Below are 12,607 nucleotides of genomic sequence, written 5' to 3' on the forward strand. Positions count from 1 at the left end.
GAGTAGTGGGAACCTTGGGCACATATCCAGGCCGGGGTCTCATGATCACATGAGAGTTACCGGGCCCGAATTCCAGGCACGATTCGTCGACCGAAAATGCCTGCAGGTCCCCTACCCTCTTGATGGAGGCCAACGCAGTCAGGAGTATTGTCTTTAACGACAGAACTTTCAACTCAGCTGACTGCAGAGGCTCAAAAGGTTCTCTCTGTAGCGCAGTTAGCACCAGAGTTAAGTCCCAAGAGGGTATGGAGGGAGGACGAGGTGGATTTAACCTCCTCGCTCCCCTAAGGAACCTGACGATCAGATCGTGCTTACCTAGAGATTTTGCATCTACGAGCTCATGATTAGCGGCGATAGCGGCGACATAGACTTTGAGGGTGGAGGGAGACAGCCTTCGCTCCAACCCATCCTGTAGAAAGGTAAGCACAGATGCGACCGAACATCTTCGGGGGTCTTCTCGGCGAGAAGAGCACCAGTCGACGAACAGGTTCCACTTCAACGCATAGAGGCGCCTCGTAGAGGGGGCTCTAGCGGAAGTGATGGTGTCAACTACCGCTTGCGGTAGGTCACCTAGAACCTCCGCGTCCCGTCCAGGGACCAAACATGGAGTTTCCAGAGGTCCGGACGCGGGAGCACTAGTTCCGGGAACCAAGTCCGGTTGGGCCAATACGGAGCGACCAACAGGACCTGCTCCTCGTCCTCCCTGACTTTGCACAGAGTCTGCGCAAGAAGGCTCACTGGGGGAAACGCATACTTGCGTTCTTCCCGGGGCCAGCTGTGGGCCAGGGCATCCGACCCGAGGGTTCCCTCGGTCAAGGAATAAAACCACTGACAGTGGGTCGTCTCTGGGGAGGCAAACAGGTCTACCTGTGCGGCCCCGAAACGACTCCAGATTAGCTGGACCGCCTGGGGATGGAGTCGCCATTCTCCCGGAAGCACCGGCTGACGTGACAGCTCGTTGGCTGCACGATTGAGCAGGCCCGGAATGTGAATGGCACGAAGCGACCTCAGATGCTTCTGACTCCATAAGGGGAGATGGCGGGCGAGTTGTGATATGCGACGAGAGCGTAGACCACCCTGTTTTTTGATGTACGCAACGGTCGCAGTGTTGTCCGTACGGACCAGAACGTGCTTGCCTCTGAGCGGAACTTTGAAGCGGCTGAGTGCAAGACGAACTGCTAACAACTCGAGGCAATTGATATGCCATTGCAGTTGAGGCCCCGTCCACAGACCCGAACTGCAAGCCCGTTGTACGTGGCACCCCAACCCGTGGATGAGGCATCCGTGGAGACAACGGAGTGCCTGGACACTTGTTCTAGGGGAACTCCCGCCCGGAGAAACAGAGGGTCCGACCACGGGCCGAAGGTTTGGCGGCACCTCGGAGTCACTTGGACGCGGAGGGAACCGCTGTGCCACGCCCATCTCGGGACTCGATCGTGTAGCCAGCGTTGAAGCGGTCTCATATGAAGCAATCCGAGCTGCGTTACTGCGGCTGCGGATGCCATATGCCCCAGGAGCCTCTGAAAATGTTTCAGTGGAACCGCTGTCCTGCCTTTGAACGAATTCAGGCAGTTCAACACCGACTGGACGCGCTCCTCTGTGAGGCGCGCAGTCATGGCGACCGAGTCTATCTCCATACCGAGAAAAGAGATCCTCTGCGTGGGGCAGAGTTTGCTCTTCTCCCAGTTGACCCGAAGTCCCAACTGGCTGAGGTGACTGAGCACCTTGTCCCTGTGTTCGCACAACTGCTCTCGCGACTGGGCAAGAATCAGCCAGTCATCGAGGTAGTTGAGGATGCGAACGCCATGCTCTCTCATGGGAGCAATGGCCGCCTCCGCAACCTTCGTAAAGACGCGGGGCGACAGGGACAGGCCGAAGGGCAAGACGCGGTACTGACATGCCCGTCCCTCGAACGCGAAGCGCAGAAAGGGCCGGTCGAGGGGAAACGAGAATGAAAGTACGCGTCCTTCAGGTCGATCGCTGCAACCAATCTTGGGGACGGACGCACCTGAAGATGTGCTTCTGCGTTAGCATTCTGAACGGCAGCCTGTGAAGGGACCGGTTCAAGAACCGCAGGTCCAAGACCGGCCATAACCCGCCGCCTTTCTTGGGTACAATGAAGTACGGGCTGTAGAACCCGGACCTCATATCGGCTGGAGGGACCGGCTCCATCGCGTCCTTCGCCAGTAGGACTGCGATCTCCGCCCGGAGCACGGGGGCGTTCTCCTTCGCTACTGGGAAGTGAACGCCCCCAAATTTAGGGGGACGCCTGGCGAACTGAATCGCATAGCCGAGTCTGATGGTACGGCCCCGAGACGGGCTGGGAAGCTCTAGCCAGGCTTCCAGACACCGAGCAAGGGGATTAACCACAGACGTACCCGCAGCGGGGCAGCGACGCGGAATGCAGGGATCCGACTCGGACGGCATGGAGCGGCCCGAAGTGGGATCTGAGTGTGCTGTGCAACACTTACCTGCGTCCGCGGAGGGGGCGTGCGAGTGTGGGGAGGCCGCTTGAGTGCGTTCCCACAGCCGGCGCCCCCTGTTGGCGAAGGGAAAGGCGTCTGAGGGTGGCGAGGCATGGGAGCGTCGACCACCGCCAAGCGCACTCCCAAATGAAGGAGGGGCTGAGCGTGGCAAGGCTTTGTGGCGTTGCACACGGTCTGCCTCACCTCCTTCCTCAGCGGGGAACAAGAGTGGCGAGGCATAGCGTCGCGCACTGTTGTCCACGCACCGCTGAGAAGAGGGGAATGAGAGTGGTGAGGCTTTGTAGCGTCACACACACTGCCATTCTCGCCCTCTTGTGGGGAGGGGAATGAAAGCGGCGAGGCTCTGTAGCGTCACACGCTGCCATTCCTGAACTCCCGAGACCCAGAGGTATTGGAACTGCTCTTTTTTTTTTTTTTTTTGGTACCACTGGCTGTTTTTAACATCAGTGGCGGAACAGAATTACTAATGGTTTTCCACCCGGCCCTCCTCCGGGGAAGAACAGTTCCAGACCAAATCCGGGTCAATTGTGCTTCTGGACCAGGGTGGACATCGTCTAGCCAAGGGCCAGCGCTGTGCGCAGCTCAACCTCAGCTCAGAACTACCCTTGTGCACTAAGCAGGGCGGAGGTGGCCTGCCAGTGGCACTGCCACCCCACCGATGAGGGTAGTGAGAGAGAGGAAAACTTTATACAGATTATGGCCCTATTGGTGTTCCATATTTTGGCACCAATAGTTCCACAATGCCAAAGCCTTCCAATGCACATCCGAAAAAAGGCAAGGGGCAGGCAAGGCGATTTACGCGTTGCACTATGCCTCAGCCATCCGGGAAAGCATGGCTGTCAAGTATGAATCTGATTCAGCACGAGCGCCCACTATTACGGTGGGAATCTCAGCATCATCTTCATTTTCAACACATAACAGCCCTCTCTCCGATGCAGCGATTGACATCTGTCCTCTGCTAGAGCCTCAAATGAAATGCTAGGTCCCCTTTCAAGGACCAGCAATCCCATCTGTAAGCTACCAGCAGACACGTGAGACAGTGGGCGTGGCCGTGAGACGGCACACGGCGCGCTGAACACTCAAGCCCCTATGAAAAAGGCAAGACGAACAGCGCGCCGACGTGGCCATGCTCTCGTGAGAGAGCATAGACCACCCACGAACACAATCTCAACATGCTTGCGATGCGATAGAGGAGTGAGGGGCCCACAGAGATGTACGCGGCGGGGAAGCCTCACTGTAATCCTCAGGCCACCCAGGCTTATCAGCCAAAATAGTCCCCCCTCTGGTGCACCAGAAAAGAGACTAGATCGGGGTATAAGCGAAGGGACTCAACCCCGTTTGAGGCATCATAGTCTCGACCGCGCATCGGATGCGCCGAGTGACGCGCGCAGAGTTGCCGTGGCAACCCGCGCTGTCACCCGGCAGCCAGACGGCACACGGCGCGCTGAACACTCAAACCCTCACGCGGAAGGTGAGATGACCAGCGCGTCGACGTGATCCCGTTCCCCTGGGAGAACATGGATCACCCACGACACAGTCTCAACATGTTTATGCGAGATGGATCGTGGCCGTCAGGACAGGAAACAACCGCATCCAGAAACGCACGAGTGGTAAGACATCTTGAAAAAGACGGCACGTCACCCGTGAAGCTCTTTTGTGAGGAAAACGCTCTGTGCTGAAGCACTCAGGGGGAAACGCGACAGCGCACGGGATTGTTAGTGCAGCCCGTGCCTGTACTCAGCAGGAAAACGCTCTACCCAGACCAACAGGTTGCTGTGATAACAGCAGTTTTTCTGCACTCAGAGGCAGCTCGATGAGTTCAGCGCGATCCCACTGAAAGGTGCCGTTTCTCCAACACGCGTCCTCCTCTGGCTTTCCGGTGTCTGTAGACAGTCTTGCTGATAGCAGCGAAAAATACTCGTCTTGATTTAAGAGAGTGAGTCCTTCATACGCCTGTGTGGCTCCGAAGTGAATGACAGCGTGCATTCGCTCTCGCTTCCTGTTTATACCCGAGGCGCGGGGCGGAGCGCGAGATGCAAATCTCGCACGCCAATTGTTCATTGGCCGGTTCTAGATAGCTCGAAGCTGATAGGGGCTCCCAGAAGTGATCCCAATTCGTCGGTACGTCCGACGTACGTCGAACGTGACCGACTGAATGGGAACTTGGAAATTCATAAGCAATAAACAAACATTTAATATAGATGGTTTTATGCTGCCTGTCGATAATAAATGACTACAAAAACACATTAAGAACCATCTCAGTGTAACTGCTTAATTGTTTTCATATTATATTATTATAAATAATTTTACTCTCCTGGAGGATTTTTAATAGTATTTCTTGGTATAGAAGACTTGTACAGTTAACATCACTGTAAAAAAAAATCTCAGTCAACCTAAAATGTGCTTAATTTAGTGATTTCTGAATTAACTGCTTAATTTTTTTTTTTTATATATATCACTAGGTTATATCAAGGGTTAAATAAAATAGAAATGGCACATTAAAGTTAAAAGTTATGCATGATAAAACCTCTTTTTTGTGTGTGTTTACGTACGCGGTACAGGTCTGCTATAAAGAATGTTTTTGCTCAGGTGACCAAAATGTCCGCCCAATAGAGAGAAAAGCTTTGCTCAGCGAGAAAAAGCAATTGAGGGAACATTGATGACAGCCAAACAGTGACAAAAACACATTAAGAACCATCTCAGTGTAACTGCTTACTTATTTTAATTTATATTATATTATAAAGAATTTAACTGTCCTGGTGGAGATTTTAATAGTTTTTATTGGTAGACTAGACTACAGTTAACAGCACTGTAAAATTTTCTTAATTTAGTGACTTCTGAATGACTTCTGTTTTTTATTTTATTTTTTTATTTAATATATCACTAAGTTACATCAATGGTTAAATAAAATAGAAATGGCACATTCAAGTTAAAAGTTATAACTGCATGCTGAAACCACTTTTGTGTGTGTTTACATACGCTATACAGGTAAAGAATGTTTTTGCTCAGGTGAACAAAATGTCCGCCCAATAGAGAAAAGTTTTGCTGAGCGAGAAAAGAAATTAGAGGGAACATTGCTGGCAGGTTCAGGGCCAACTGGCAATCACAGGACTGACGTGGTGTGACTTTGTTACTGATACCCTATCAAATTTAACTGTGGAAAGAATTTGGCGATTTATATTAGATATATATTATTAAGGCACATACATGAAAGCATACCTTGAATTCCACTAATCTTGTCTTTACCAATCAGTTTTGCCTTCTGGACATTTTGGAAAATGTCATGCTCCCAACATGACTGGGCAAAGCGTCACTCCATAAATGGATGAGCGAGTTTGGTGTGGAGGAACTGGACTGGCCTGCACAGAGTCCTGACCTCAACCCGATAGAACACCTTTGGGATGAATTAGAGCAGAGACTGAGAGCCAGGCCTTCTCGTCTAAACATCAGTGCCTAACCTCACAAATGCGCTTCTAGAAGAATGGAATGGAAAAAAATCCCATAAACACACTCCTAAACCTTGTGGAAATCCTTCCCAGAAGAGTTGAAGCTGTTAGAGCTGCAAAGGGTGGGCTGACTCCATATTAAACCCTACAGATTAAGAATGGGAAAGTGCATGTGCATGTAAAGGCAGGCGTCCCAAAACTTTTGGCAATGTATGAAACGTTTATATATTTAAATTGAAGGAACAATGAAGAATTTACTGATATTTTAGTGTGCTTTTTGTGTCCTTGAGCATAAGCTATGTAAGGCAACGTCATATTTTGCACAGACCACTCATTTTCTTCAGAAAATGTAAAAAAAAAACTAGGTAACTTTATTATTTGCGGGGTTTTTTTACATTCATTTTGTTGGGTAAATCAAAAAGCCTTTAATGGATGCCAGCTGACTTTGACCAAATGGCATAATGCCAAAATTGAAGAGAAGCTACAATATAATACACAGACCAAGGTTATTTTCGTAAACGAAAACTGAAACTAAGACTAAAACTATTAGTCAAAAAAAAAACATTTTCGTAAACTTTAAAAATCATAATAGATGAAAAACTAAAACAAAACTAACAACAGTTACTGAAAAATGAACTGAAATAAAATAATAATTAGCAAAAATAAATAATATTTTTTGTAATTAATAAGCTCTTTACTGTGGTAGAAAATCTGACCTGTGGCCGTTTAGGGAAATGTCTGTATATGGTGTTTCATGCGTGTGATTTTAGCTTAGGCGATATACACTTCATTATTTAATCACACTGGCTTCACAACAGGCTGTGTTGGCTGTAGTCAGATGACTAGCAGTTTTTTAATGTACCAGTGGTCACACTGCTAGCCTACATTGTACTGCTGAAATTTTTGTTAAATGGTCATGTTAAACAAGATTTCATCTTTAATATGAATGAGTTTGTCTGGAATTTTCATAATGTGTACTATTATTATTACCGAGTTAGAGTTCACTCTAATCTGTGCAAACATTAAACTTTGTTGAAATGAAAAATCTTTCTTTGGTCTTTGTTCTGATAACTGCTAAACTATAATTACTAAAACTGAAACTAAATGTAAAAAAACTAAATAGAAATGTGTTCACAAAATAAAAACTAAACTAAAAACTAGCAAAACCATTTATGAAACTAACTAAACTGAAATTTATAGCAAAATTGAAAACGATATTAAAATAAAAACTAATTTAAAAACGCAAAACTATAATAACGTTGAGACATCCATCTACTACACCATCATTTTGGTGCACATGTTGATTAATAAAGGAAGGATGTAAGAGTTAAGCTAGAAATACTACACAGTATTACAAAATACAAATTCGAGGCTTAATTTTCATGAACAAAATGTCAAAGATAGATAATAGATCAAATGTGTGAGGGATATTAGTTATACAGATTGTGATAATGACATAAATAGAAACTGCACGTGTGGGATGGTAATACTGTTGTAGGAAGTCTGAGAACCATTAGGAAACTGATTTCCCAGCAAAATTGGACCATTTACAGCTTTGTCAACAGTTTAATGATTTGGCTACTTTTTTTTCTTTCTTTTTTATAACATTGCAATTTAAGAGAGTGTGGAAAAAGCATGTGTGGGCAACTAGTAAATCAACCTTTTGTTGCTGTTAGTATTTAGTAATGCATACCATGTAAATGTCATACAATGACTCGGTTGTGCCCATTACAAAAGTTAGAAACCAATGAAATTGTTTTGATGTGACTTATAGTGTAAGGATACACAAACTCAGTGGTTTGATGAACTAATGACAACGGTTCCAGTGAGCTACAGTAAAACAGTGTGTGTGTGTGTTAACCATATTTTGGGGGCAATTTTGTATCCAGAAGTGAGCTAAAACTGTCATTCTAGACCTGTCAAATTCTAGAGCTAATCATTCAATTTTTTCCCTTATTTTTTCATTCAGACCTCGAGAATCCCAGGTATCTAAAAATCGGATGCATTTTCTTTCTGCTGCCTGCCTCTGTTGTCTGCACCATTCTCTGTTCCTCTCCACCCCCTGTATCTGTACACTTACCAGCCCATGTGTCCTAAACTGTTTATATAGGGCAGTTTACTTCTTCGGTTTCCATTATGTATATTTTTGGTAACACTTTACAATAATGTTCAATTAGTTAATGTTAGTTATGCATTAACTAATATGAACTAAGAATGAGTAATACATTCGTTACAGTTCTTATTAATCTTTGTTAACATTAATGAATAAAACTACAACTGTTCAGTGTTAGTTCATGTTAGTTCAGGTTCATTAACTAATATTAACAGATACAACTTTTGATTTTAATAATGTATTAGTAATTGTTGATATTAACATTAACTAAGATTAATAAATGCTTTAGAAATATTTTTCATTGTTAGTTCATGTTAACTAATGTAGTTACAGTAACTAATGTTAACAAATGAAACTTATTGTAAAGTGTTACAATATTTCCTGATGTTCTCTTCATTGAGTCACGTAAACTGCTCTTATGCAAGAGGTCATGTCTTAAAAAACACTCTAGTGGCTAGACCATTTGTCACAGGTCTAAAAATAACATTATGTGTCTAATTCTGTTGTAAGACAGAACACGAGATCAAACACATAAAACAACTAAACTCACTAATGTGGAGAGAAGATCTCTCCTCGCTTATCTATACATCCCATTCTTCCTCCTCTCCTTTCCCCATGATTCAAGTCACTGAACGTTTACTAAGAATTTCAATATAAATATATGATATGATGTTTCTTATTAATCTATTGTTTCTTCCTTTTTATGTTTGGTATCATGTTAAGGCCCGGTCTCACAGACAGGGCATTTTTACAGCTCTTTTGTTCTGGTCTGGGTATTGAAGGGAAACTGGCAGAACAGTCATTGGGATTCTGTAACCAGAAAACCCCCACGCATTACTTTTATCTTAAAGCTACACTGTATAACTTTTTTAGTTTATTCTTAGCTAAAAACACTTAGTTCTTTTAAAAAATATCTGTGCTCATTAATGTATATTTACTTCTTTCAAGTAATAAAGTATTCTCGTAAGTTTATAATATGCCATTGAAAATACATACGGGTGAGGGGTTCGAATGCCGGTCGCCATGTTGCCCCTCCATCTTGAAAGTACATTAGCCAAAGAGGGACATACCCGTGAATTCAAGCTTCGCCTTTCGAGTTTTAACACTCGATGGCACCGTGACGAATGTGGACGAGGTCGAACTGGAAGCCATGTTAATCTTGGACTAAATCGGCCACCGTAGGAGTTAAAACGAAATCGGAATTGAGAGGAAGAGAAACTAATATTCACTGGATGGTCATATACCTTTTAACCGCTAGATGAGGGGAAATATCACAGAGTGTAGCTTTAAATTTATCTCTGAGAAATTGGTGTTATCTATTTATAATGTATGAATTGACTTCTAAGTGTTTAATTAGCATGATACAATTTACCTGATGAATGAAATGTTATATTTGATTTTTTCTGTATTCTTCTGAAATCATTAATGATTAAGTGTAGTCTGGTGTTTCCGCAGATCTGTGTCCAGGATGGGTCAAACTAAAGGCTCATGAATGAACAGAGCAGTATGCACGTCATCTGAGACCTTTCGATTTGTGTCTCTCGCTGACTTAGCAAGTTGTACGGAAGTGGCTAGATAAACTACACTTTCTTCTATGAGCAAGCAGCTGACTAAAAAGGTAATAGTTAAACCGGCACCCTCTGACTAAGATCAGACTGGTAAGTTTGTGTTCGTGAAGATCTACACAACCCGGTTGGCGTGCGACATTGGGTCCCTAATGAACAAATAATTTAAGAGTAAGGGAATATTAAAATAATCAAATATCTAAATTGACAATGAAAATGAAGCTCTAGCATAAGTTCTGCCAGGAAGATTCAATGTTACATCACTTATTGCAATCAGACCTAACCAATCATGTCCTATTACTCAGAGTATAAAAGATCGGTACTTACACATGTCTGAGTTCGCAGATGCTGATGCCAACATTTACCTCCATCCTCCCCACTGCCACCAGAAGGGTCTCCGCCTATACCTCCCAGGGGGTAGTTCATCTCCAGGCAGGAAATGCAGAGTCCGTTACCCCGAGACGGGAGCTACAGACAGGGCCTACGACAAAGAAACTCTAAATATAATACTTGCTGGTCTGTTAATAAATGTGTTACTTCATTGTACTTCATCTGACCTCCCGAGTCTTTCTGGTAGAACTAAAATTTGAAATATTTGCAGTCTAAACTTTATAGTTATTTGGAATTGGAGTCAGATTAGTATGGAGCTTAAGTGTTGTAGTACTCGCGACCAGTCTTGGTCTTGAGAGCAATCTTAAGACCATTTTTAGAAGGTCTTGGTCTTGTCTCAGTCTCAGACTTAGAGGACTCTGGAATTTTGTTTCAAGACCGGTCAAGACCACAACTGCTGGGATATCACTAAATTGCTGGTGCATTGTCTGATTGATTTATTAACATCATTAATGTGATTAGATGTAAAACTTACTGCTTCATGGGATGTTGTGGGTAGTGGGTTCATATTGGGGACCACTCAAAGATTTGTCTGCTTTTACAGTGTCACCCACCATCATGTTACACTCCCCCGTCCCCATTGTTTGGTATGAGCTTGTGATGAGCTCAGCAACCACTTCTTGGCTTAATACTGGAACTAAGGGAAACCAGACAAAAAAGGGAGCTGGGCCAGGCGACAACAGAAAAAGCTATCAAAGAGATGAGGCCAGAGCCTGAAAATACAGCTGATCTCAAGAGATTCCATGGCATGGTGAATTACATTGGAAAATTTTCACCTAACATTGCAGAATTGACTGGACCGATCAGAGACCTGCTCAAAGCTGAAAACGACTGGCCATGGATGAACTCACAACAACAAGCTTTCAAAAAAGTTCTTCAGCAGTCTTTAGCGCAATACTGTCGAGATTAACCATCGTTTCAGCTGATGCTTCTTTCTTTGGATTAGGAGAAGTACATTTATATGAATGGAGACCTGTTGCTTTCATTTCGAGGAGCATGACACCTACAGGGAAAAGAACGTATACATCGAAGAGGAGGCGATAGCAATCACTTGTGCCTGTGAGAGATACCAAACCTACCTTCTTGGATTGAGCCACTAGTCAGTCTACTAGGCTCAAGACCGTTGGATGACCTACCTCCACACCTTTTGAGATTTCATCTACAACTTCTGTGGTTCTCCAACAAAATCATGCACATCGCTATAAAAAATCTGATCACAGCAGACACACTCTCCAGACATCCACTCAAATATAACCCATCTCAAGCAGACCTAAAGAGAGATGGAAAAGGTAATGGAGTACCATTTATCACGTCATTCAACATTTGCCATCAACACCTACCAAACTTGCTCAAAAAAGAGGGCTCTGGAAGAGGACGAAGCATGCAGACAGCTAAGTTATTGTCACAGGGTGTTTTGGTTTTGGTTCATGTTCATTGTTCCTTGTTTATGTTTTAAATTTATCATGTTCTTGGTTATGTTTTAGTGTGTCATGTTCACAGTCTTGTCATGCACTTCCTGGTTTTGTCATGTTTCATTGTCATGTGATTTCCATGCCCTCTTGTGTTGTGTCATGTCATTGGTTCATTGTTTAATCACTGTTCACAGGTGTCACTTGTCTTGTCATTAGTCTCAGTGTATTTAGCCCTCCTGTTTGCCATATGTCTTGGTCTGTTATTGTCGTTGTAACCTGTGGTAAGGCAAGTCTGTTTATGTCCTGTTTTGCTAAGTCTTTGTTTCTAGTCAAGTCAAGTAAAGTAAAGTCAAGTCCTTGTTTTATGTTTTGATTTATGTTTTGATTTATGTTTAATTAAAGAACTGCGCTTGGGTCCTTCAACTTGCCTCGTCAGTGGAAACGTTACAGTTATCTTGAGTGCACAGGGTGGAAAGGAAAAAACTGTTCCACCACATCATAGTTTTTTTGGCAACACAGACTTGACCTGCACTAAACGCTTGGCATGAGTGAAAATGTCAGTATGGTGGCCAGGTATAACAAAACAAATCAAAGAGAAAAGTGAACCAAATGTGAAACACGTGTCAAAAACAGCTACACGACTCCAATTGACCACCACTTTACCTTCACAATCATGGCAGACAGTGGCAGCAGATATTTTTGATTGGAACAAGGCTTCCCTTGCAAATAAGTTTATTCAAGTGTGCTATTAGTATACTTCTTTTAAACTAAACTACTTTTTCAGTGTACTTCTCAGAAATATGCTTAAAATTGCACTTAAATATTTGACTTATACTGACAGAAAGGTCTAAGTATATTCGGCCTATTCTTGTATTCAATCTTTTGATTGAGATATACTTAAAAGTATAATTAAGTATTCTAAGTATACTTGGCTTGCTGTTGTGTTTACTCTTTTGATTGAGTCTATTAAAAAAAAAAATCGCATAGCTTTACATACTGTCTTATAAACATACATTGTTTGAAATTATAAAGAAAACAGATATGTTCATAATTCTGAGTATCTTTTTGTGTAGGCTAGTACACTGGTAGTGTACATTTTCCGGCTATCCAAGTTTTCAATTAGAATTTTATGTAAAGCTGCTTTGAAATAACATGAATTGAGTAAAGCACTACAGTTTTGAAAATGAACATTGAC

The sequence above is a fragment of the Gobio gobio genome (genome assembly GCF_949357685.1).
Source record: "Gobio gobio genome assembly, chromosome: 8".
Lineage (NCBI taxonomy): Eukaryota > Metazoa > Chordata > Actinopteri > Cypriniformes > Gobionidae > Gobio > Gobio gobio.